This window comes from Toxorhynchites rutilus, chromosome 3, assembly GCF_029784135.1.
Source record: "Toxorhynchites rutilus septentrionalis strain SRP chromosome 3, ASM2978413v1, whole genome shotgun sequence".
Lineage (NCBI taxonomy): Eukaryota > Metazoa > Arthropoda > Insecta > Diptera > Culicidae > Toxorhynchites > Toxorhynchites rutilus.
In genome coordinates this window covers 328551259-328573639 of record NC_073746.1, presented here as the reverse complement: position 1 = coordinate 328573639, position 22381 = coordinate 328551259, and the positions used below count along the sequence as shown (strand labels likewise).

Genomic DNA, 22381 nt, shown 5'->3' with positions numbered 1-22381 from the left:
ACAAAGCAGAAGCATACGAAACTGAGTTTCTCTCTTCACCGAAAAGTGTGTCCGCCACTCTTTCTTCGGAGTGTCCTATGTGCCTAGTTGGACCTAATTGAACCCTGAGCTCCTGAGTAGCTGCCTCCGTAAAAGTACTCCGTCGTACGCTGTTTACAAATACAATTCAGGGTTTACAATTAATCGTTTATATCACAGGCATTAATATATCCTTACTCTCGATCAATGAAGTATTTTTTATAATCAGAGTGAAGTCAAATTTTTCTGTAAATTGTACATTGATGAAAAAACTCCGAAACGTTCTCATTGCCTATATCTTATGGGGAGAATTTTTATTACTGTTCCCAGCGAAAATCCATTCCAAAACGAAGAAAATACTGTAAATGGCCTACGACCTCGATCAGGTTTGTGACCTTCGCCATAATGATAGATTTTTCGTTGGAATTTCCATCCCTGGCATACATACTGATTTTCCTCCGTGACCTTTGGTTTTTATTAGTCATTCAAAATAAAAGAGCACAACAATATCCACCCGTCAATAGTAATACAAAAACCAATTTACATAAAATAACGTTCGACCAACGCTGTTTGTGGGTGTTTTTTCCGCTTCTCCAAACATGTTTCTAGTTTTTCTTCGCCATTTTCCCGCACCCAAACTGGGATCGTTCAATTTTTGCTGAATTGCAGCTGCACGCTATATCTAGATTGGGCTTATATTTTGCCAAATTATTCCGTCCACGCCGTTTTTTCGGCCAAACAAAGCATAGAAAAGAAAAAACCAGGACCAATCTGCTAGGAAAACATAAGTTTTTTCGCTACACCTCCCCCTAGGTGTTCAAGAGATGCTAGAATCTCACGAACAACGCGGAGTAGTTTATCGTGTTCAATTTACCACTCGAAACTTTCGCTAATTATACTTCCACGTTCGATGAGTCACAATCCGTGGCGATTGTAGGAATGATGGATGAGAGTGAAACTGATCTAAATTGGAGTTGGTACACGTTACTAACATTCATCATAATATGGTTGTTCGACGCAAATGTGGCCAACGACTCTGGTTAATTGTCCCTGGAGACGAAACGAAATCCGAAGTAGTACACAAAATCTGTCGAAGCACAGGCGGAACGTTGAGATACATTACGCAAATAGATCCGAGATGCACTTAATAACGGCAGTAATAAGAGCAATAATGTCTTTATTGCTTTTTCCTTCTCCGACCCAACTGTCTAAACATGATGCCCTTTCGGGAAGCACTACGCGCCGCTTTTTCACGAAGAGTCGCACGCGTTTGCCTGTCCCATCTATAACTCATTTTTATCTCCTCTTTTTTGGGGACAAATAACACCGCCACTCGCGCTGTTGGGAGTAGCGAGCAGTTGGGGCGCCCCAATTTGACGGATGTCTATTTTGTGCATGACTGGAGACTGGGGAAGTATTGCAAAGAAAAGAAGTAGAGAAAAACACAAACACGATATCATCCTTGCAGACGTGCATTTGAAAAATGAGATCTGTCAGGTCTATTTACGGACGGGGTTTTTTTTGTGTGGCAAATATAATTTATGCGGCGCACGCGAAGTCAAACCTTGGAGGCCTATACATAAAACACGTTTGCAAGTTTGAAAATTTTAATCTGGCTATCCCAACAATTGAGTAATAAATATGTCTGAATGTACAAATAAATCGCAACCGAGCCGAAAATTTATCTAATTCCGGGCATGCATTATGGCGAACAACAGCATTCGTAATGGTTTTCCGGCTGGTTCCCCCCATCGGTCGATGTAACAATCGAGGACACTCGACAATAAAACAAATTGCACTGTTCGTTCCTTCGCTTTAGGGAGCGCCGATGTCTTGAAGGATACGCGAAGATAGCTGCAGTTAATTTCCTCCGCATGCTGTTCCTTCCGATCGTTTTACGATGCAGCGAACCAGCCAGCGATGCACGATTTAGCTACCGGGGAAAATTTACTGCAGATCCTTCTGGATGCTATGGGGTTTGGTAGCTGGCCAGCCAGCCAGGGTGTAATAATGGCGTTCCTGTGCGTTTATCTTTGAAAGAACGCGCTTAAATCAGAGATAGAGAAAGATTGAGTGGGGTGTGTACTGGGAACAGAAGAAATCGCAGAAAAGTGATTAAGGAAAAGTTTTGAATTTTAGTGTATTTTTTTGTTAAATTTCCTCAACGTGGCATCGTCCGCATTTTTGCATACTTGTATACAGCCATTCCATGCTAAACCGATATACCGGTTCTCAGATTTTCGTGAAAAGTGGTAATTTTGTTCTTTATCGCAAAACATTAGACCCGTATTTTTCTATTTTTTCATTGGGGTGACCATTTCCATTTTAGGGTGGTCCGCAAAATCAATTTTTTCCCTTTTTTCCAAAGATGACTTTTTTTCGAAAATTCATAACTTTTGAAGTACTGGACGGATTCCGATGCTCAACATATCAAATTAAAGGCAATAAAAACTATGAAAAACAAACACAACCAATAATGACAAAATCAAAACCAAGTTTTTACAAGTGTAACATTTTTTCAAGGAAGACTAGTTAATTAGCAATTAGCTTTAATTTGATATGTGGACCATCTAAATCGGTTCAGTAGTTCGCAAGTTATGAATTTGCAAAAAAAGGCATTTTTGGAAAAAAGGGGAAAAAGTCGATTATTCGGACCACCCTAAAATGGAAATGGACACCCTGTTGAAAAAATAATAAAATATGGGTCTAATATTTTGCGAAACTACCACTTTTCACGAAAATCTGAGAACCACTATATCGGTTTGGCATGGAATGGCTGTGAAACCTCAATCTTCCGCTCGCAATTATAAGATTCACCATCTTTTTTTCTAGTTTTTTTTCCATCAGTTTTGATATTTCGCGAAAACCGGACAGCGGAAAAAAAATCGAAGACGATGAATTGCAAGCATTATTCCGTGAAAACTCTGTTCGAACGTTATGAGAACTTGGATACTTGGAAATGAACTAGGAGTTACAGAAGCTGCTGTCTCCGATGGAAATGGAAATATGTTGTATCAAGTGCTTTATAAGGTGGGTTTCGTCGGTTTTCATTAGGTTTCATTAGGTCAAAAAGGTCCCACCAAAAACGTTACAATGTGAGGTATAATTCACCAGCATAACGATTAAGAGATTTCATAGGTGTCAGCTGTATTTTGTGCGAGAAAATGGAGTCACACGAGCCAACAAAGCGTCATTTGCGGGAAGTTTTGCTGTTCGTGTTTAATTCGAAGAAATTTGCGGCTGAAGTGTATCGAATAATTATTGATATCCATAGTGAGACCACAAATAGTAGAAAAAACCTCGCAAATGGTTTCAAAGCTTTAGGAGTGGAAATTTCAGTATCGGAGACAAGGAACACCGCCGCTATAGCTGATCACTTAATGTGTTGAAAAGTTTGTATCAAACAAAAATGATATGGGGCCTGATCACGAACATCACTGCCACGTACGCTTTCACGTCACTTACACTTCACTTAATCTTTTTGTGTCTATCACCATTGTCACGGGACAGTTGCGTGTAAAAATAAACTCCGTGAGGTGAAAGAGTTCATTCCCATTTATAACAGACATGTCGGTCGCATAATTCTGGGCATTTGAACGTTATGTCGGTTGCATCATTTCGGACATTTGAACGTTATGTAGGTCAAATTAATACAGTGTATGAGATAATATTCCATAATATGTTTTAGAATGACAAGTTTGCAATTATACCTCGATGATTCGGTATTTCAATGCCAACTATTCGGGCTCATCCCATGATTAATTTTTTAGTGCGTTAGTTTGCTGAATCAAACGCTGGTTCAAAGATGAGGAGGAATACTTGGTTGCTCGTGAATAATGTAGTTGTGGAACATATGGGAATGTAATTTTATTCTCCCTTCTATAAATTACTCTAGAGGTAAAACATTACTATTATGTATAATAATGAACATCTCGCATATTCTTTTTCTTAGTTCTGTCTTCCTCGTTTGAATAGTTAGAAGCATTTAGTATAGATCATATGGGATTCTGAATTCCAATCCTTTTACCCTTCCTATTCTCGTGTAATTTGATATACGGGGCATGAAGTTTGATTCGATTATTTAAACAGAAATTGGTCAGCAGCGTTGGTCAGAAGCATAATCTTCATATAAAACATCTGATGGGTTTCAAGGAATTTGCAAAAAGCAGAAAGTGATTCAGATTTTCTTTAGACGGATATTGAAATTATGGAAAAATAACTAGAGAAGAATTTAAAAACAGTATCTTGTGAATGCTTTGCAATGATAGACTCATTTATTCTTTACTTGAAATTTATCGTCACTTTTTTAACATTCTTTCATTCAGTTAGCCTTCAAAACAATATCGTTGAAAATATATATTACGTAAAAAAAAAAACAATGGCCTTATTCGTTATAACTATCTTCCTGATTCGGGTCTTGTCCACCAATTGCGAATGTTTCAATTACAAAAACCAGCTCTGCAATGTTGGAAAAACTTTACAGTTATTATTTTCTACTCGAAATATCAACAAATTAATATTATACATAATCATAATAATGAATCGATTGATTGAACAATGATCGTTTTTTCTAATAAGAGATTATTAAGTGATTTCCATTATCATTTTATGGTGTTGTAACTCTCTGTTAGCCTAAGAATAGAAACGAAAACAAAGATCATACGGGAGCTACATTTTTGGCCCTAAATTACTTCCCATTGCACATTTACCGAATACAAATAAACAAATTTACGTACTTTACATACGTCAGAACTTCGTTCTAAAAGGCTCGAAGTTCAAGCTATGTATTTGTAGAGACCAGTTCAGCGTTATATAATTTAACACTAAACCTACCACAAGGGAGCCATTTTAAACTTTTTGTCGAAAATTTCTGGCAAATTATGTTGTCACAATCTCATTTGCTGAGACTACTTTTCTCAAAACATACATCGAATGAATTTTTCAGTGTTTACTCCTCTCTTGTTATTTTTTTTTACTGAAAAAAATATGTAATCTGCCCTAACTACCGCAATGGGTCATTTGAACCGTGCCAACATTCATATGATATCAGAAAGATTTGTATGTATGGTTGTGATACAAAACCATTGCATTATACATTTTTGCTATTGTTTCATATATAATATTATGTTGTATTTGTGAATGAATTTGTGAACGATTAGAATTAATTATATTGCTGACTATCCAAGCGAGCTCACAGTAACCATTCCAAGCTGATATTTGTGATATTTTTCGTGTCAAAAATTGTAATTTCATTATTTTGCTGATAATTGTTATCCCAAAATGTCGAAATATACAGGAGAAAAATGCTATGTCACGTTTTTAACAAAACTATATAAATCGAGTCATTGTTCACTAACTATTCATAAAGGGTTACTTGACCCGCTGTGGTAGGGATAGGTATACATGAAACATCGGTAGGTTTAGTGTTAAACCACATGTTTGGAATAGGTGAAACTATGACAGTAGCTTGTTACCGAACGTAAATTATGCATTTGAGTCGAGTATTGAAGGAAAAACAGCCGCGATATAAGCAATGACACGATGAAGTAGCATTGCTGCACAACAACGCATTGCCGTATGCTGCTCAAGTCGTTAAAAAAATCTGGAAACACTCGAATTGGACCTCTTACCCAGGTAACACTTCTATTCTAATGAAAAAATTGGAGATTGGGTATATTCGGGGATCACTTCAGACGAAAAATCCGTATGCTGGCAGACTGATGGGAAAAGGTCGTGACTAACGGCGGCCAATTTCTTCAAGAATTATTTTAAAAAATAGCAATCAAACCTGAAATATAGATGGAATGGCCGGATTTCATCTTGCACGCCTGATGTAACGAAATGGGAAATACTTTCATTGAAATAAGTAGTCATCTTACCATTTCACTACATTTTTGTGAGATAATTTAAGTAATTGAAAACAAAAATCCTCATGATTAACATCCCTCTTATTGCAGCCATTCTCGAGATATTTAAGAAAAAATGTTTCTATTGTTGTGTTCTTCGGTTGAAAACTAAAGGAGAAATTTCGTTCCACTGCGGTTGCTATCACCTTCGCCGTCACAACCCAATCGTTTTCGGATGTTTTGTTTCCGTTCTGCGAATGGTGCAGCATATTATAATTATTTTTTGAGAATGATGTTCTTGGAGGCATTGGAGCGAGAGAAACTTTTGCTGAAAAACTGCATGGAGAAATCAATGAATTGAGTGGCTTTGCATCGCTCTAGATAGCGAACAATAAACAGTACAAATTAATACTGGGACTGAGAGTTGAATTGAAAAAAATACTACTTCGCTGCTTTGATAATGCTTTGCGTCGCTCATTGCAAGTATTCAGTTTGCTTGCATTATAACTTCATATGAATAGGAAGCAACATAATTAATTATGCTTACTGGTGGCAACTATAATTTAGGAATTTTTTTCTCGAATGATAGCTTGAAAGATAAACGTACTTGAAGAAGATCTGATTTATCGCAAATAAAGATGCACTGTCCATTGTTGAAAAAAAATATAAAAATTTGAAAATGGTCCGTAATCGAGAATATTTGTATATAAAAATATTTTTGAAATATCAAAATACAATTTTTGCCAATTTCCAAAATTTTACTTCTTGCAAAAATAATTATCAACATTTAAACAAATCATACTCTTTTGGCTGAAATCGACAACACTAAATCAGAAAATGAAAAAGGAAGATGTATTTTTCATGTATATATGTCATTAATATACGTCAATGCATAAGCATACAATGTCGGTTTTCAAGTAGCACTCCCATTTGTTATTCATTGTGGATGACAGATATAAAGCCAGAAGCTGGAATTGAGCTCTAATCTTAAAAAAATATTTACAAGGCACAAATATACATCGAACCAACAGAAAAGTTCTTTTAAAAGAATTACAAAGCTTCCACCCCGAACTGTAAATTCCTTCAAAAAACGCTCTGATTAATTTAAGTGACATTTGTCTGTTATTGTGACTAAAGCATACCAATTCCACGCTTTTCTGTCGAATCATGCTCGAGATCATTCCTCCATATTTTCTCCCACCATCCGGAACAATAACTAAATTTTCCTCCCAATTCCAAAAGCTGCCCGAGACAAACCATCGCCCTTTGCCTTTGGCCCGAGAGCAAAAACCAAACGCGCGAACAAAGGAAGTCACACTGCGAAAGGAAGGCGTTCGCGCGCCGTTTGTGCCATTTAAAATGTGTGCGAAGAGTTCCCGCACAATGAAAATTACATCTGATTCAATTAAATATTTCATGAGAGAGAGCATCACCCGTTGTCATCGTGTGTTGGCGTCTTCACTTTCCCACGGCGCCAGTCTCCTGCGTGTCATAGTCGCGGCGTCGTCGTCGTCGTCGTCTAGCATAGACATGGAGCAGCAGCAGCATAAAGCGAAGCTCAGGACCTCGACAGATACTGGAAATGGTGATGGGAGGTAATCCTCCCTGTCGCCACTTACCTTGCCGCCTATCACTATTTCATTCGTGAAGCTTTCTCAACTCGAAAGAAAAGTCATTGGCAGCCATTTATTCGAGAGTATTGTCGTCGGAAAGGTACGATTCAGATTTCTTTTCTTGACGAGCTTTTTATTATGGTTTTTTTTTTGTTACATTCGTTCTTGTTTGGATTTAATTGGAATTGGTTGTGGTAGTTTTTGTTTCATCGCCGATGCTCGGAGATAATGAGAGGCTACTGAATTTTTAATTTAATTAGGGGATTGAGTGGATTGTTCTGATTTCTAACGGCTTGGGAAGATAAGCTTAAAGTGAGTGATTATCTACGTTGATGGAAGCGCAACGGCAAGTTTCCATTGTCCAGTTGATCGACCATCCCAGCGTGACGATTATGGCTATTCACGCATAAATAGTCACTTTTATCAGCACTCTCTACCGGCTTCTTTCATGTTATGCGCTACAAAATGAATACATCCGCTTGGTATGATACTGCTCATCTCGCTATCGCCCCGACTGCATCTCGAAACAAAATGGTCAACTTGGAGCGCGATAAGGATGCGTGCGTGCATAGAAGAAGGGAAGCTGGCAGGGAAATAGTAGACAAAGCCAGAAGCACGATGATCGTATCGTGGTGTATTCCAATGAAAGTGTTTCCTATCGCAGTCCCCGTCGGGAGTTCCCCGGACAATGGAATTGTGGATTGCGGAAACCACAATCGATGCATGCCTCTGTTTCGCTCCCATGCCGCTCATCTCACACGCTTATGGCGCAGAATATCGCATCTGAACGATGGACAGATTAGACCCTCAGGAAGAAGGAAGCGATGCTTTATTAATACTGCCCCGGACACAGGGTTTATCGTGGTGCAGAGCTTGATGGTGATGATGTGCGTTTTGTCCAGGGAACAGAAACAATGCGATGGAAATTTTGTCAGTTCATAACACTTTGAATTATAGTTTTCGGAAATGGAGCAATTGTTGTTGGAAATTGAGCATATTCTCAACCGTTTCCAATCGTATCGTGACGTTGGAATTGGTGTTCAAATGAAGTGAGCTGTAGATTGAAATTCTGTCCATCAAATTGTTAACGGTTCAGTCATTCTCAAATGACACTGACGTTCCCTAGTGAAACTTTGGTTTCTCGATGTGGTCTTAGTTTATTTATATTTATTTGAAATTGCAATGTCTAGTATTACGCGCTTGCTGTATTTCGGATGGCCTGTTCACGTGCTAATCAGGATTATTTTCGCTACTAAAAAACGTGAACAATAAACAAACCCGAGGTTTTTACCACTAGATATACTAGATCAGGAATAAAGCTACTTATTCGATCTTTCAATCTCAAAACCCCAAACGACGAGAGATATGCCATCTTTTTATCTCTCTATTTGTTCATATTTCAATTGTTGCAGAAAATAAAATTATTCTCCCCGTGAGCGATGATTCTACGCCTTTCGTATTACATTACCTGTCAGTCGTACCCCCGCCGTATGTCCGTTTCACCCTTACCAAAAAAAAGGGTCAACTTGTCGGCCTGTTTTCATTCTAGTTAAAACATTGGAACAACTGCATCGAACTTTCGGAAAATATAACCTTTTAAAATAAAGTCGATGATCTACCTAACCTGTCCGTCTTTCCACTTTATCCAGCGGGACTCAACCAAATAAAGAAGGGTGATGTGCAAGACACGACCGCATTGTTAACATAGAATTACAAAATTATTGCCGACGAAAACGAACATTGCAGAAATTTAATAACGAAGCTCTTTGAGTTGATTGTCAAATTAATTCTAAGCATTAACATGTAGAGAAACATTGGAGAAATTTAATAATGAAGCTCTTTGAGTAGATTGTCAAATTAATTCTAAGCATTAACATGTAGAGGAAGGGCGGTAGAGACGGACACCCATAGTAAAAGTTGATTTTTTATTCTTGAATTTCACAAAAAAATATAGCTATCTCACCATGAATCGATAGTCTAAGTCTCTGTTCATAATAAAAACTTTTTCTGAGCCCGAAATTTAGCAAAATTGATGTGTGCGACGTCTTTGAAAAAGTAAGAAAGAGTCGGGAAAGACGGACGCTCGAAGGGAAAGATGGACACTAACTGAAAAATCTTTTTTTGAAATTCAAGTTGATACATTCAACAGGTTTTTGAAGTCTTCAAATAGGCCTAACAAATGATTGAACAAAAAGGCTTCACTAAAATCAGCTAGAAGGGCCTTGTAATTTTCCTTATTTTGTTCGTGTCTCAAACAGCTTTCGGCATCCGGAATGACAGACTCGGATCACGCTTTAATATCCGTTAAGCTAGCAGGTTTATTGAACGAATGCTTCAGTCCGTTATGGAATTTCCAAAGAATCTCCATTCTAGGTCAAGAAGATGTCGATACTTACAACGATTTCGTCACTTCCATTTGAATATTCTTGTTCCTGCTGCTAACTGAAAACTCCCTTAAAAGTTTCTTCCATACGCTGATTTGTCCATGACTTCCGGTTGCTCTTGCAAACGTAGTTAGTGAGCAACTGTTAAAAAAGGAGGGGATGATCAAATTGTTTTCAAAATAACATTGGTTACTTGATTACTATTTTTAACATCAATTTTTCTGGAGTAAAAACGAGAAAAAAATACCGCTGATTCGATAAAAAGGAAGGAAAGTGATGGTAAAACACACACGCAATGAAAAATACACAAAAAATACTTGTTAACAATAGGAACCTTATTTTCTGCAGACGGAAATTTACATCGAACTGTTCTTTGCAGATAATTTTTTTGTTTTTATTCACAATTTTGACAGAAGACCAGATAGGTGCACACAATAAGTGTCAAAATTATTGATAGACTGTATTGCAAGTTTGTACATCATTCAATCAAAACTAAAATGAAATTTGTCAATAATACATAAGTGTCCATCTTACCCGTCCTGTCCGTCTTTTCCGACTTTCCCCTACTGTCCCCTACCTTTTCCTCGCTGTCTAGAGCACAGAAACTGAAAAACTGATCCTCTTGAATATTCTAGTAGCTTTTCAATATCTCTTGGCAAAATTACATCTCTAACGCAGAACGAAACACCTCAGAAGGCGCAGAACGGCAACAGAAAATCCGAACCGAATCTGTTGTTTTCACCGAAGAACACAACTCTCAATTCTGAGAAATACCTTCCTTTAAACCTGGAAACAATGATTAAAATCACGAAAATAGAATGATCGATTTAAGAAAACTTAAAAATAAATGATTTATCAGCCATCCAGCTAGCGACCGGACGGTAGCAAGGCTTTCCAAATGGTATTTTTCAAGGCCAAGTTGTTTAGTTCAGTTTTTCAAATTGGTTTTGTTTACAATGCTAGAGGCGAATGAACTGAGAAAGCTTAAAGCCTCTGTGGTTCAAAACAACATCATTGCACCAATAAATTCAAACACACTCCTAAATTCACAGAAGCTTTCTTCGGCCAAAAATAAATATAAAATAGATTTTTAGAATGCATCGAAAAAGGCAGTGGCCGTTTGCGTTGTTTTGTAGACGCAGTTGAAGATGGTTGATTCATGATTCATTCTTGTTCTCGCTTGTTCGACACACGCACTCAGAATGACATACGCAATGGATTCAGTATGCATCGCGACATTCTTCTCGTACTACACGGCGTCAGGCGATTTGTTACGTTATCTAACGTTATCTATTTTACAACGCACAAAATCAACAATTTATACAATCCCCACGGTATGAAAACCGGAAAGAGTATTCAACTCTTTTTTCGCTCACTTTCTCTGTTTGTTCTATATCAGTTGTTGGACAAACAAACGATGAGAGAGAGCGAAATTATTCCTCTCGCGGGCGATAAACCTCTACGCTACACATATTACAAAGCTGTCCATATTCCCCCCACTATATGTCCATATTGCCCGCATCGACAAAAATGTTTTACTTTGCGGTCTGTTTTAATTTCAGTAAAAAACATTGAAAAACACTTTTTGTGTAGGAAAACTGGCCGATTAATACGTAAAAGTTATGGAAAGCATATGTTTCCAAAGATATAATAGGAGAACCGACAAGTTTCTTCGTTTTTTTCAAAAATTAATGCTTTATTCTGCAAAAATGATTACAAATTTAATATTCAAAGTATCGCTCATCGCTAGTCACAACTTTTCCCCATCTTTCTGACAACTCACGGATCCCTTTGCGGAAATAATCGGCCGGTTTGTCGGCTAACCACGAATCGATACAATTTTTGGCTTCTTCAAAATTGTAGAAGTGCTGGTCAACCAGGCCTTGTTGCATCGATCGAAAAAGGTAGCAATCGGACGGAGCAATGTCTGGAGAATACGGCGGGTGGGATAGGACCTCCCATTTCAGCTTTTCCAAGTATGTTTTGACCGGTTTCGCGACATGCGGTCGAGCATTGTCGTGCCGCAAAATAGCTTTATTGTGTCTTTGCTCGTATTGTGGCCGTTTTTCCTTCAGTGCACGGCTCAAACGCATCAATTGTGGTCGGTAGAGATCCCCCATAATGGCTTCATTCGGTTTTAGCAACTCGTAGTACACCACACTCAGCTGGTCCCACCAAATAGACAGCATAACCTTCTGGCCGCGAATATTTCGCGCGGCCGTCGATGGTGATGCAAGGCCGGGGTATCCATTCGTTGCCCGACGTTTAGGAATGGGTAAAAAGTGGCATTGCCAGTAACGATTCGATGCAAAAAACCCTTTCTTGTATGCCGTTGGAGCAGTTGTTCACACGTGAAAAATGGCGTTCGACGTCTCGTGGCTTCAATTCATACGGCACCCAATGTCCTATCTTTCGGATCATTCCTATTGCTTTTAAACAATCGTATATGGTTTGCTGAGCTACTCCAAGTATATCTGCAAGTTCTTGTTGCGTTTGTGACTGATCTTGATGGAGTGTAGCCTCCAATTCTTCATCTTCAAACTTTTTTGGCGGTTCGAAACGTTCTTCTTCCAAGTAAAAATTACCACTTTTAAACCGTGCAAACCACGTCTGACACGTTCGCTCAGTTGGAGCATGGTCACCATAAACTATTCGAGGTGGCCAAAAACTGTGTTGTTTACGCTTCAACTTTTTGACATATACTGAAAAAGACGCGCAATGACAGTAGCTTTCCAACGAATGTCTGGAAATTTGATCCACTGGAATAATAATCAAGCTACGCCATTTGTTGTAAAACCGAAGAAACTTGCCGGTTCACCTAATGATTGAAGTTCTAGTGAACTTGTTTACGAATTAGTTCGCAGTTTCTATGGATATTAGATAACGGGACTCGGTGTAAACAAAAGATTATTTACGTGGAAAGATAAGAGGAACTGTTTCATGGAAAATTAATTCCGACCGCAAAGCGTTAAAGGTTTTTGTGATTTCTATAGTTTGATTCCGAAGCAGTTTTGAGCTATCGAAACAAGTAACCAAAGTAAATGAATTGATTGACATACCATCGTTTTTGTGTAGCAGCATTTTCCCAAAAAAAAAAGCCTTTCTAAAGGCTAAAATCGAGTTCCCAAACAAATCTAAACAAATATTCGTGGTCGAGCGAATCCGCTAACTTCCAAAACGTTAGTCGCGAGTTTTTTCCGTATCGAAAATTGAAGAAGAGTGGTTAAAGGCTTTTCAGATCGGAATAAATATATTTAACCCTTTGCGGTCGTTTGTCTGTTCTCAGACACCACAGCAAGGAATCATAGTAAATACACTATTCAACGATGTAATAGTTTAAATTTTTTCTAAGCGAATTTTAATGTCTAGTGAATTTTTTCACGAATGTATACGAAGTTTCTATGAATAATAGGAAACGGTACTCGGTATAAACAAAATATTATTAGCATGAATAAATAAGAGGATTCCTTTCAAAACAAATTAAATCCGACCGCAAAGAGTTAATAAATATTTAATCTACTAATTCCACTTAACTAGACAACTAACTAATGTGTAAATGTGTAATGTGTAATAATGTGTAATGTTTTATTCTTCTCATGTTCTCTTATTCTCATCTCATTTTTCCTAGATGATTTCTTGATTGTTTATGATTGTTACACATACAAAATAGTAACGAGTCAGACGGACCAACCAAAAGAACCCGGTGTTCCACAGGTTGAGTATAGCTGCTTCGGTCGAACATCATTCTTTAAAAAACAGTACAGAAAGTTCAAAGTTTCCACTTTCTATTGGATCTGCAAATGACATGACATGTATAACAAATAACAAAATAGAATCCGATGAGCGAGATAATGTTCTTTACACATAACCATTCTTAGTTCTCTCCGACACACAATTCATTTTAATACAAAGCATTATTTTTTTCCTGTCGGATACATACACATCCTGTTCTCGCTGCACTTTGTCTTCATTATGGGCCATGATGCTGTCACGGTAGCTGCAAATGGCGCGTTTCTCGTTAATCTCGTCCATGTTTGTTGTTGCGCTGCCACTAACGGTTACGAACGGGTACTGGGAGAGTAGGATGATGGCGGTTTTCCTTCAACTGCAGCAGTGTTGCTTTCGCTGTCACTATTGTTCATTTCATTCGTTGGTTTGGTTTGGTCACCTTGCCACTGTCACTTATCACTTGCAAACTTTGCCCTCTTCACATCGAAACACACAAGACGAATATGTTGCTGGCACAAACGGGCTAGAATTAAGCATAAACATAATATCACATTGATACGGCGTCGGCAGTGACAGTCGTTCCCCTTTTAATCAAAATACACCGAACCGGAGCACCCACAGTGCAACAACACAGCAGCAGCAACAGAAGGACGAGGAAGGGTCGCATGAAATTTATGATTATTCCCTTTTATACTCGGGTGTTCGTATTTTTTTTTAGTTATGTCTCCCGGTTGCCATGTCAACGAAGTCCTGTAGGTTCAATTACGGCGCGCGTTATTGCGCGCCCGAAAAGAACAGGAAAAGTGCATTTCGGTGCGAAATTGCATCATCGCGTATGTACGTGGACAAGTGCGCGAATGGGACGGGGGAGAGAGAATTTTATGTTGTGTGTAAGTTGAGCGGGTCTCGCGTCCCATAATCGAGTGAAACACGGATCGTTTCCAGCTTCCAAAGTGATTTGTTGTTGCGCGGGGATGAGGTTGCCAAATTAAATTTGTATTTTTTTTCTGTTCCTGGGATACGCTCAGAATGATTAATATTATCAATATTGGTTTTTCGATGGCACTTGATATGAACGCCAAGGCTCTGAATTTTATGAAGCTTCGGATAACATAATTATTTCCCACGGCTTCCGAAGATCCGAGGTAGTATGACTTTGCCTTGCTTCCGTAATGGTGGTTCTTGTGACGTCGAAGTAATCATACAAATGGAAGGATTTTATGGTTGTTCATTCTTATATCAGAATTTTTGCCCCATGATGTGCCCCGATATGGGAAATTCAAAATGATGATTATGGATCTCCACGAAAAATAAGCACATCTGGCGTCGATTTTTTATGACGATGATTTCATTGTGATGCTACGCTAATTTGGCGCTTAATCTCGTTCGATGAACATTAAAAAGATAGCGTTTTATCGGTGTATATGGCAAATGCGCAGCCGGCAGCCATTCATGACGATCTCTAGAGATATCGGATTGCACATTACCATCGTTTGGGGTAAAAAATAACTAGATATAAAATTTAATGCGAATCAAACGAGAGATATTCAAACTGCAATTTTAGAATATCCCAATAATAAGATAACTCATTATTCTCTTCAATTAGACAGTGAACTCATGACGGAGACAAGGCTGATTGAAAAAAGGAAAAAAGGAATAAACGCTCTAAAGTTCATTGTTTCTCGATAAGGAATATCGAGAAAAAAAATTACTACTGTAGTAAACGAAATTAAGTGCAAATCCTCTAGAATAATTTATGAATAAACAGAAAGAAATCGTTTTTTTTATTTATTCCCGCTATTTTTGTCCACTTCATCTATACATACATACCCAGAAAAAAATATGTTCGTTAAATATTCGAAAACTTGAAAGTTAAAGCTTCAAAATAATGTATATCCCATGATTGGTGCATCGATGTTTCACGAAGTTACAGCATTTCAAAAATCACCCAAAGATTCGATTTCGCACTCTGTTCCACTCATTTTTTTTGGTCAAGTGTAGTATTTGTCAAGTATGAATTTGATATATTCGGATCTATTCTAATGTTTTTAATATCAAATATGTCTTCAGGCACTAATTTATGAGCTAGCTCTCTCAAACCTAAATGACGATTTCCGAGCACCATTTCTTTTATTTGGCCGATGTTCTCATCAGTAGAAGAGGTGGATCGTCGTCCTTAACGTTGCAAATCGTTCATCTCTTCTCGCCCGTTTTTGAACGCCTCATAACCATTCATACACCCGTGTTTTCGATATAGTTGAGTCACCAAACGTATTCTGTAGTATTTTCAACGTTTCTGCAAAAGAAATTTCGTTTGCAACACAGAATTTTACACGATATCTTTGACGATAGACCCATATTACCAAACCAACTTGAAAAAAATCGAAAATATTCAACCGGAGTATTTAAAATTACAAATTCCCAGTATATATTTGACAGAATGTAAAATATCCTCGAGAGGCTATTTTCGTGTGTTTCCTAGAAAATCATTCGTTACGAATTCGTTTTCCCTCATTTTTTACCGGTTAAGTTTAGTTCGATGCACTAATCTTACAATTCTAATATTAGGATATATGTAGTAATAGTTTGCTTCCGTGGCCGAGTGGTCAGCGTCAGCACACTATCATGCCGGGAGTTCGGGTTCGAATCTCGTTCTGGCCGGGGGATTTTCCGTGAAAGAAAATTATTCCTGTTTGCACTGTGGTCACGCGTATTCTAGAGCTTGACACTCCCGAGTACATTCAATGCGTGTTATTCGGCATAGAAACCTCAACCAACCAAAATGACGCAAGTAATGCTACGTTGAGAAGGCAAAAGTTTCACTGGAACGTTAGTGCCACGATTCTATGGTGGTTCGACACTCCTCCCCCCTCTTTAAGGGGAGGCTGCCATACAAATGAAACACAAATTTCTGCATAACTCGAGAACTAATCAAGCAAATCGATCCAAATTTGGCATGTGGAGGTGTCTATCGTGAATCAACACTCCCCTCTCTCTAAGGCAGAGGGGGGCTACCATACAGATGAAGCATAAGTTTCTGCATAACTCAAGAACTAATGAAGCAAATGGAACCAATTTCGGTATATGGAGGTTATAGGGGGCAATACACGTTTCTATGGTGGTTTGACACTCCTCCCCCTTCCCTAAGGAGGGACTGCATTTCTCGAGAATCAATCACGCAAACGGAACCAAATTTGGGATGTGAGGGTTTTTGGGTACGAGAAATGTTTCTATGATGGTATGACACCCCTCCGTCCTCTGGAATAGAGGGGTGGTTTCAAAAAATTAAAACACATATTTCAATCAAACATATTTCAACCAAACATGACAAATTTTCGGAAAAATTTTAAGAAAATGGGAAAATTTGCAAAAAATCAATTCCCATATGTTCTACAATTTCATAGTGACATAAGTGTGTTAGTCCATTTGATGTTTGCGCTAACGAAATTGATCTTTGTTCAAAAGTGGAAATTGATTTTAATGAGATAAAACTCACTCCGATAGCTTCTTCTATCTATATAAATAAAAATGGATCGCCAAATGTGTTGATAAGAACGGAGAAACATGTTATTTACAAGTGGATGAAAAATCGTGAACAAGAATTGTATCTGAAAATAATTTGATATTATAATGTCGAGTCGAGCTAAAATTTTATAGTAAAAGGTAATTTCGAAGGGTAGATTAGAAGATCAATCAATGAACAGTTCTGCGATTGGACCCATGAACGTGCGCTTAGCAAGAAAACGTGAATGTGATAACGAAAAATAATTTTAAGCGGGACGAAGTTTGACGCGTCAGCTAGTAGTTTATAATCGTAAATTAAGTTAATTTGTGATTCACATCGATCGACTCGATCGACTCGAGATCTATAAAATGCGTTTTCATAACACGCACTATATATTGATTCCCTGGTCGTTTTAGAGAAACAAGTTACACAACAGTATAAGAATATAGAAGCTCTCATTTCAACGCTATTTTAATATGTAAACTATTGGGAATTTTATAATCATCTATATTGTAATATTCAAATCTCTCCACTCTCCAAATTGATTGCGAAATCTCATGAATTCATCAAGAATTCATTGAGAAATAAGCGCTCAAAATGGACATTTTCCGTGGAGTGATCAGTTCAGATCAGTTCAGTTTTTCAATTTGTACTCCCAATTTATTCCCTAAAGACGTAATTTCATGAAACAGGTGAGGTGGGGAAAAAATCATATACAGGGAAACTTCGATATAACGTACCCTCGTTATAACGTATCCTCGATATAACGTCACTCGATATAACGTACATTTTACCTCGATATAACGTACACATTTCCAAAGAGTAAAGGAAAAAAAATCAATATTTTTTCTGATAGAACAATGAATTATCTGTATTGTGATGCTAAAACAAGTTCTGTACCTTCAATCAATCCCGAAATACAGCTGGTTTTGTAATTCCGGATTCTAAATGAATCAAACTTTAATCAACAGTACGAAGGGTAACATCATGAGAAAGGCTGGTTTCGTCTTCTGATTGAAGTTATTCATTAACTTTAATAAAACAGCAACACAATAATGTATTATAGACTACATTTGTGAGTACTTTATTATGCTTCGATATAACGTACAATTCGATACAACGTACAATTTTGAAAGTGAAATGTACGTTATATCGAAGTTTACCTGTATTATCTATATAAATAAAAATGTAAGGCAAAATCTGTTGGTGAGCGGAAAACCCGAAGAAGGGATGGTCCGATTTTAGCCTTCTTTATTTTGTTGTATTCGTCTCTTCCCGTAGATAAATATAGTGGAGAGAAAAATCGGAAAATCCTGAAGGAAGGTCGGAAAACTTGGAAAATTGAATTCGCACATGTTCGAAAATTACATCATAATAAGTGTTGTTAGTCCATTCGATGTTTGCGCTATCGAAATTGATCGTTGTTCGTAAGTGGAAATGGATTTTCAGGCGAAATAACGCATTTCCATATCTTATATCTATAAATAAAAATGGAAGGTCAAATGTGTTGGTAAGCGCAAAACCCGAAGAGGGAATAGTTCAATTTGAGTTATCTATATTTCGTTGTATTCGTCGGAAATTCGGAAAATTCGGAAAATTGAATTCCCATATGTTCTACAAATAGCTAAGCGTTGTTAGTCCATTTGATGTTGGCGTTAACGAAATTGATTTTTGTTAGAAAGTGGAAAAGGATTTTCAGACGGAATAACGCATTCCTATATCTTCTATCTATATAAAAAAAAAATGGAAGGCCAAATGTGTTTGTGTGCCCTAAACCTGACGAAGGAATGGTCCGATTTGAGTTGTCTTTGTTTTGTAATATTCTCTGTATCAAACATGTATTCCATGCAACGGAGAAATATGTTATTTCCAAATGCTTGAAGAATCTTGAACGAGAATTGTGTCTGAAAATAATTTTATATTATAAGGACGAATTTTTGTAGAAGTACTGGACAATTTATCGTAAAAGGAAATTGTAAAGGGTCAAAGGGAAATCAATCAATGAAGAGTTCAGTGATTGGACACACTAACGTTCACTTAGTAAGAAAACGTGGATGTTTGAAAGTGTTCAAATCAAAAAATCTATTTTGGGCGGGACGAAGTTCGTCGGGTCAGCTAATTCATTAATAAAATCGGAACGTTATTTGAAAAAAAAACGGTTGTCTGCCATACATATGAAACACAAATTTCTGCATAACTCGAGAACTAATCAAGCAAACGAAGCCAAATTTGGCATGTGGAGGTTTTGGGGTGCAATTAATGTTTTTATGGCGGTTCAACACTCCTCCCCCCCTCTTAGGGTGGGCTGTCATACAAACGAAAAACAAATTTCTGTATAACTCGAAAACCAATCAAGCAAATGGAGCCAAATTTGGCATGTGAAGAATTTAGGGGACACGGAACGTTTCTGTGGTGAAGACACTCCTCCCACCTCTCTAAGGGGAGAAGAGGGGAAGGGTCTGTCTTTATTCTATCATATTTTCTGTATCAAACATTTATTCCATGCAACGGAGAAACATGTTATTTGCAAGTGGTTAAAAAATCTTGAACGAGAATTGTGTTTGAAATAAATCTGATATTATAATGATGAGTTTTGGTAGAAGTACTAAGAATTTTATAGTGAAAGGTAAATTCAACGAGGTCGATTAGAAGATCAATCAATGAACAGTTCTGCGATTGGACTCATGCATTTGCGCTTAGTGAGAAAACGTGAATGTTTGAAGGTATTGATAACAAAAAAAAAACAATTTTGGGCCGCACGAAGTTTGTTTTCGGTTTTCTTTTCTTGTGCCACATTCGAAGTATTTTTTTGCTTCTTCTTTCGATGTCGTAAGATATTCTTTGACAATCTATTTGAATAATAAGTGTCTAAAGGCCATCTCATTAGTAGATTTTATGCTTAGCGGTTAGTTAGTGCTAAGCTCAAAGTTCGCATTAGGTCTCGAATAGCTACTCAAAATAGAATTGAGACAAACTTCAAGCTTTCATGACTCAGAACACGGCGACATCGGTGCTAATAACAACTCGTGGCAGTTTCGGTTCCGATATCTGATCAAGTCTGGAAGAGTTGTGTATTTTGCGGCAAAATCCCTCTTTTGAATTACAAAACGACATAATTGTACGGCTGGAACACATTGAGCCCCCGCTCAAATTAATCCTTTCGTTGCCATTGTATTCATTACGGAGCAAGGATAGACTCTCGCTGTCCATAAACATAGCGAATGGTAATTTACCAGCCCGAAGCCGAAACCAACGCCGCCGGTGGTTCATTTTCCCATAAATCCCGTTCTAATTCTATGCAAATCGGTGACCGTAAATTTGGCAACTTTATCCCTTTTTTTTTTCGACCGAGTGAACTCGAAAACGTGTCAACGCCGAAAACAGTGAACACAACTCTCGCAGCATAAATAAAGCTCCACTACACCACAACATAAAACGGACTGATGGAGTGATCATTTATTTTTATATGTTTTCCCTCTTGTTTTCTACGCCGAGATCCGATTGTCGCGACTACCATATAACTGACTGTGCGTTCGAATAAATTAGAACATTGTCAGTCGACTGACTGTAACTTTTCGTGCACTTCTGTCCTGTCCTGTTCTCTCTCTCTTTCTTTTTCCTTCGCTGTTTTCCATTCCTTTCCGTCCCATTATTCAGTGTTTTATCGTAATGAATGCAGGAGCGAACCGCACAGCAATTTGATACACTTCTTCGCACACAGCCACGCACTTCCCATATCGAAGTTTCCCTCTGTCCGTTTGGTTTGCTTCGCTCCTCGGTGGGTGAAATGAAAAGGGGAACATTTTGACGTAGGACTACGTCTTTCATTTCTATACCGTGGTGTAAAATCAAAGTTTCGAAAACGAAAGCGTTACGCCGAAGACCGAGATTTTGAGTGTTAATAGCTCCTAAACAACTGAACGAAATGGTATGATAAACACTTCATTCGAAAGATAAAATGTCTACGCGTTCTATACTTGTTACTTTCTGATCCAAAAACTTGTTTCAATAGTCTTAAATTTGCTTTCAAAATAGGCTATTGAAATCACCAATCGGTATATAAGCGAGCGCCGCTCGGAAATCCACTCAGTTCTAATTGAACAGCGATTGGAGCATGTTGTCGCTGTTGTGGTGAAGCTCTTCGTTTACCATGAAAGCGCGGATGAACGGTGTCACCAAGAGCCTGTTTGTGCACCTTAGGCCAGAAGGGAATCCATCAGGAGGAGAGTGATGCCACAAACGGTTCCCCGGGAAGATCTCGAAGCAGCCGCTACACACACACACACATACACGCACGGAATTCTTTCCGTTTGGATCGAGAAAGATCCGGAAAATAATCTGCCAGTTCCTCTAGGAATTTAAAAATACATTCATGTGAAAGAGTTTATTTGAATGTTTTCTATCCATGTAACACTGTGACCAAATATGTTTCAATCAAGTGCTATTAACAGATGGTTATCGAGTTAGCATTAACCACTGGTTGGCTTCCAGTATCGAGGAAAATGTGGAAATATCTAATCGTTACTGAAAATAATCAGCCAGTTCCTCTGGGAATTTAAAATTACATTCATATGAAAGAGTTTACTTTAATGTTTTCTATCCATGTAACACTGTTACGAAATACATTAGGTTTTGTGATTTTTCAATCAATCGCAATCAACAGGATAGCTTCTGAAGATTATTCTTCCCCATCAGTAGGATATTTCCGTATCCAATATTGGATGCATAAAACCTTGTGCCTCCAACGTAACGCTCTCGTTTTCGAAGTTCTCCAAATATTCATTCATTCAGAATGAATTCAGATTCAACTTCATATAAATGATCTCTAAATCAACGATAGTCCTACGTCACCCTTGCGGTTATACCATAGATATAACCCACTTCCTGTTTTTTTCCAACCGAAACAAAGTGGTGTTTCTGATTTGGAAGTTTCATGACTAAAACAGCCGAGTTTCTCGTATTTAGGTACCGCTTCATATATTGTTATCGATATCGGAATCGTTTTCATCCGCTCTCTCCCGCATTCATTGGATCACAATACACGATAAAATTAATCTCGATATCCCAACAACTGAAAGTCGATGACAATAACGACAGCGATTATTCAATTAAATTTTAATCAAACAGCTGCGTTTGCCAGTGTTGAACATCCACAGCCGAATGCTGCTGAAACTCTAGTCTGAGGGTTTTCCTTCCGCTGCTGCTGCTGCTACTATTTCACCCATCCACACTGTGTCCACAATATGCCGCAACATACGGCATTAAATTCAACTTCCTTCTATCCAC

General features: G+C 37.9%; 1 protein-coding gene across 15 annotated transcripts in view; it reads right to left on the bottom strand.

Annotated features, from left to right (window-relative positions):
- Nucleotides 1–22381, bottom strand: part of LOC129778321 (uncharacterized protein CG43867) — a 589722-nt gene that overhangs the window by 72688 nt on the left and 494653 nt on the right. The window contains exon 2 of one of the 15 annotated variants that reach the window (XM_055785174.1): nt 13802–14113. The exons of the other annotated variants lie outside the window; for them this stretch is intronic. The gene's annotated coding sequence lies outside the window, so the exon portion shown is untranslated. The remainder of the gene's footprint in view (nt 1–13801; nt 14114–22381) is intronic. 15 annotated transcript variants of the gene reach the window in all.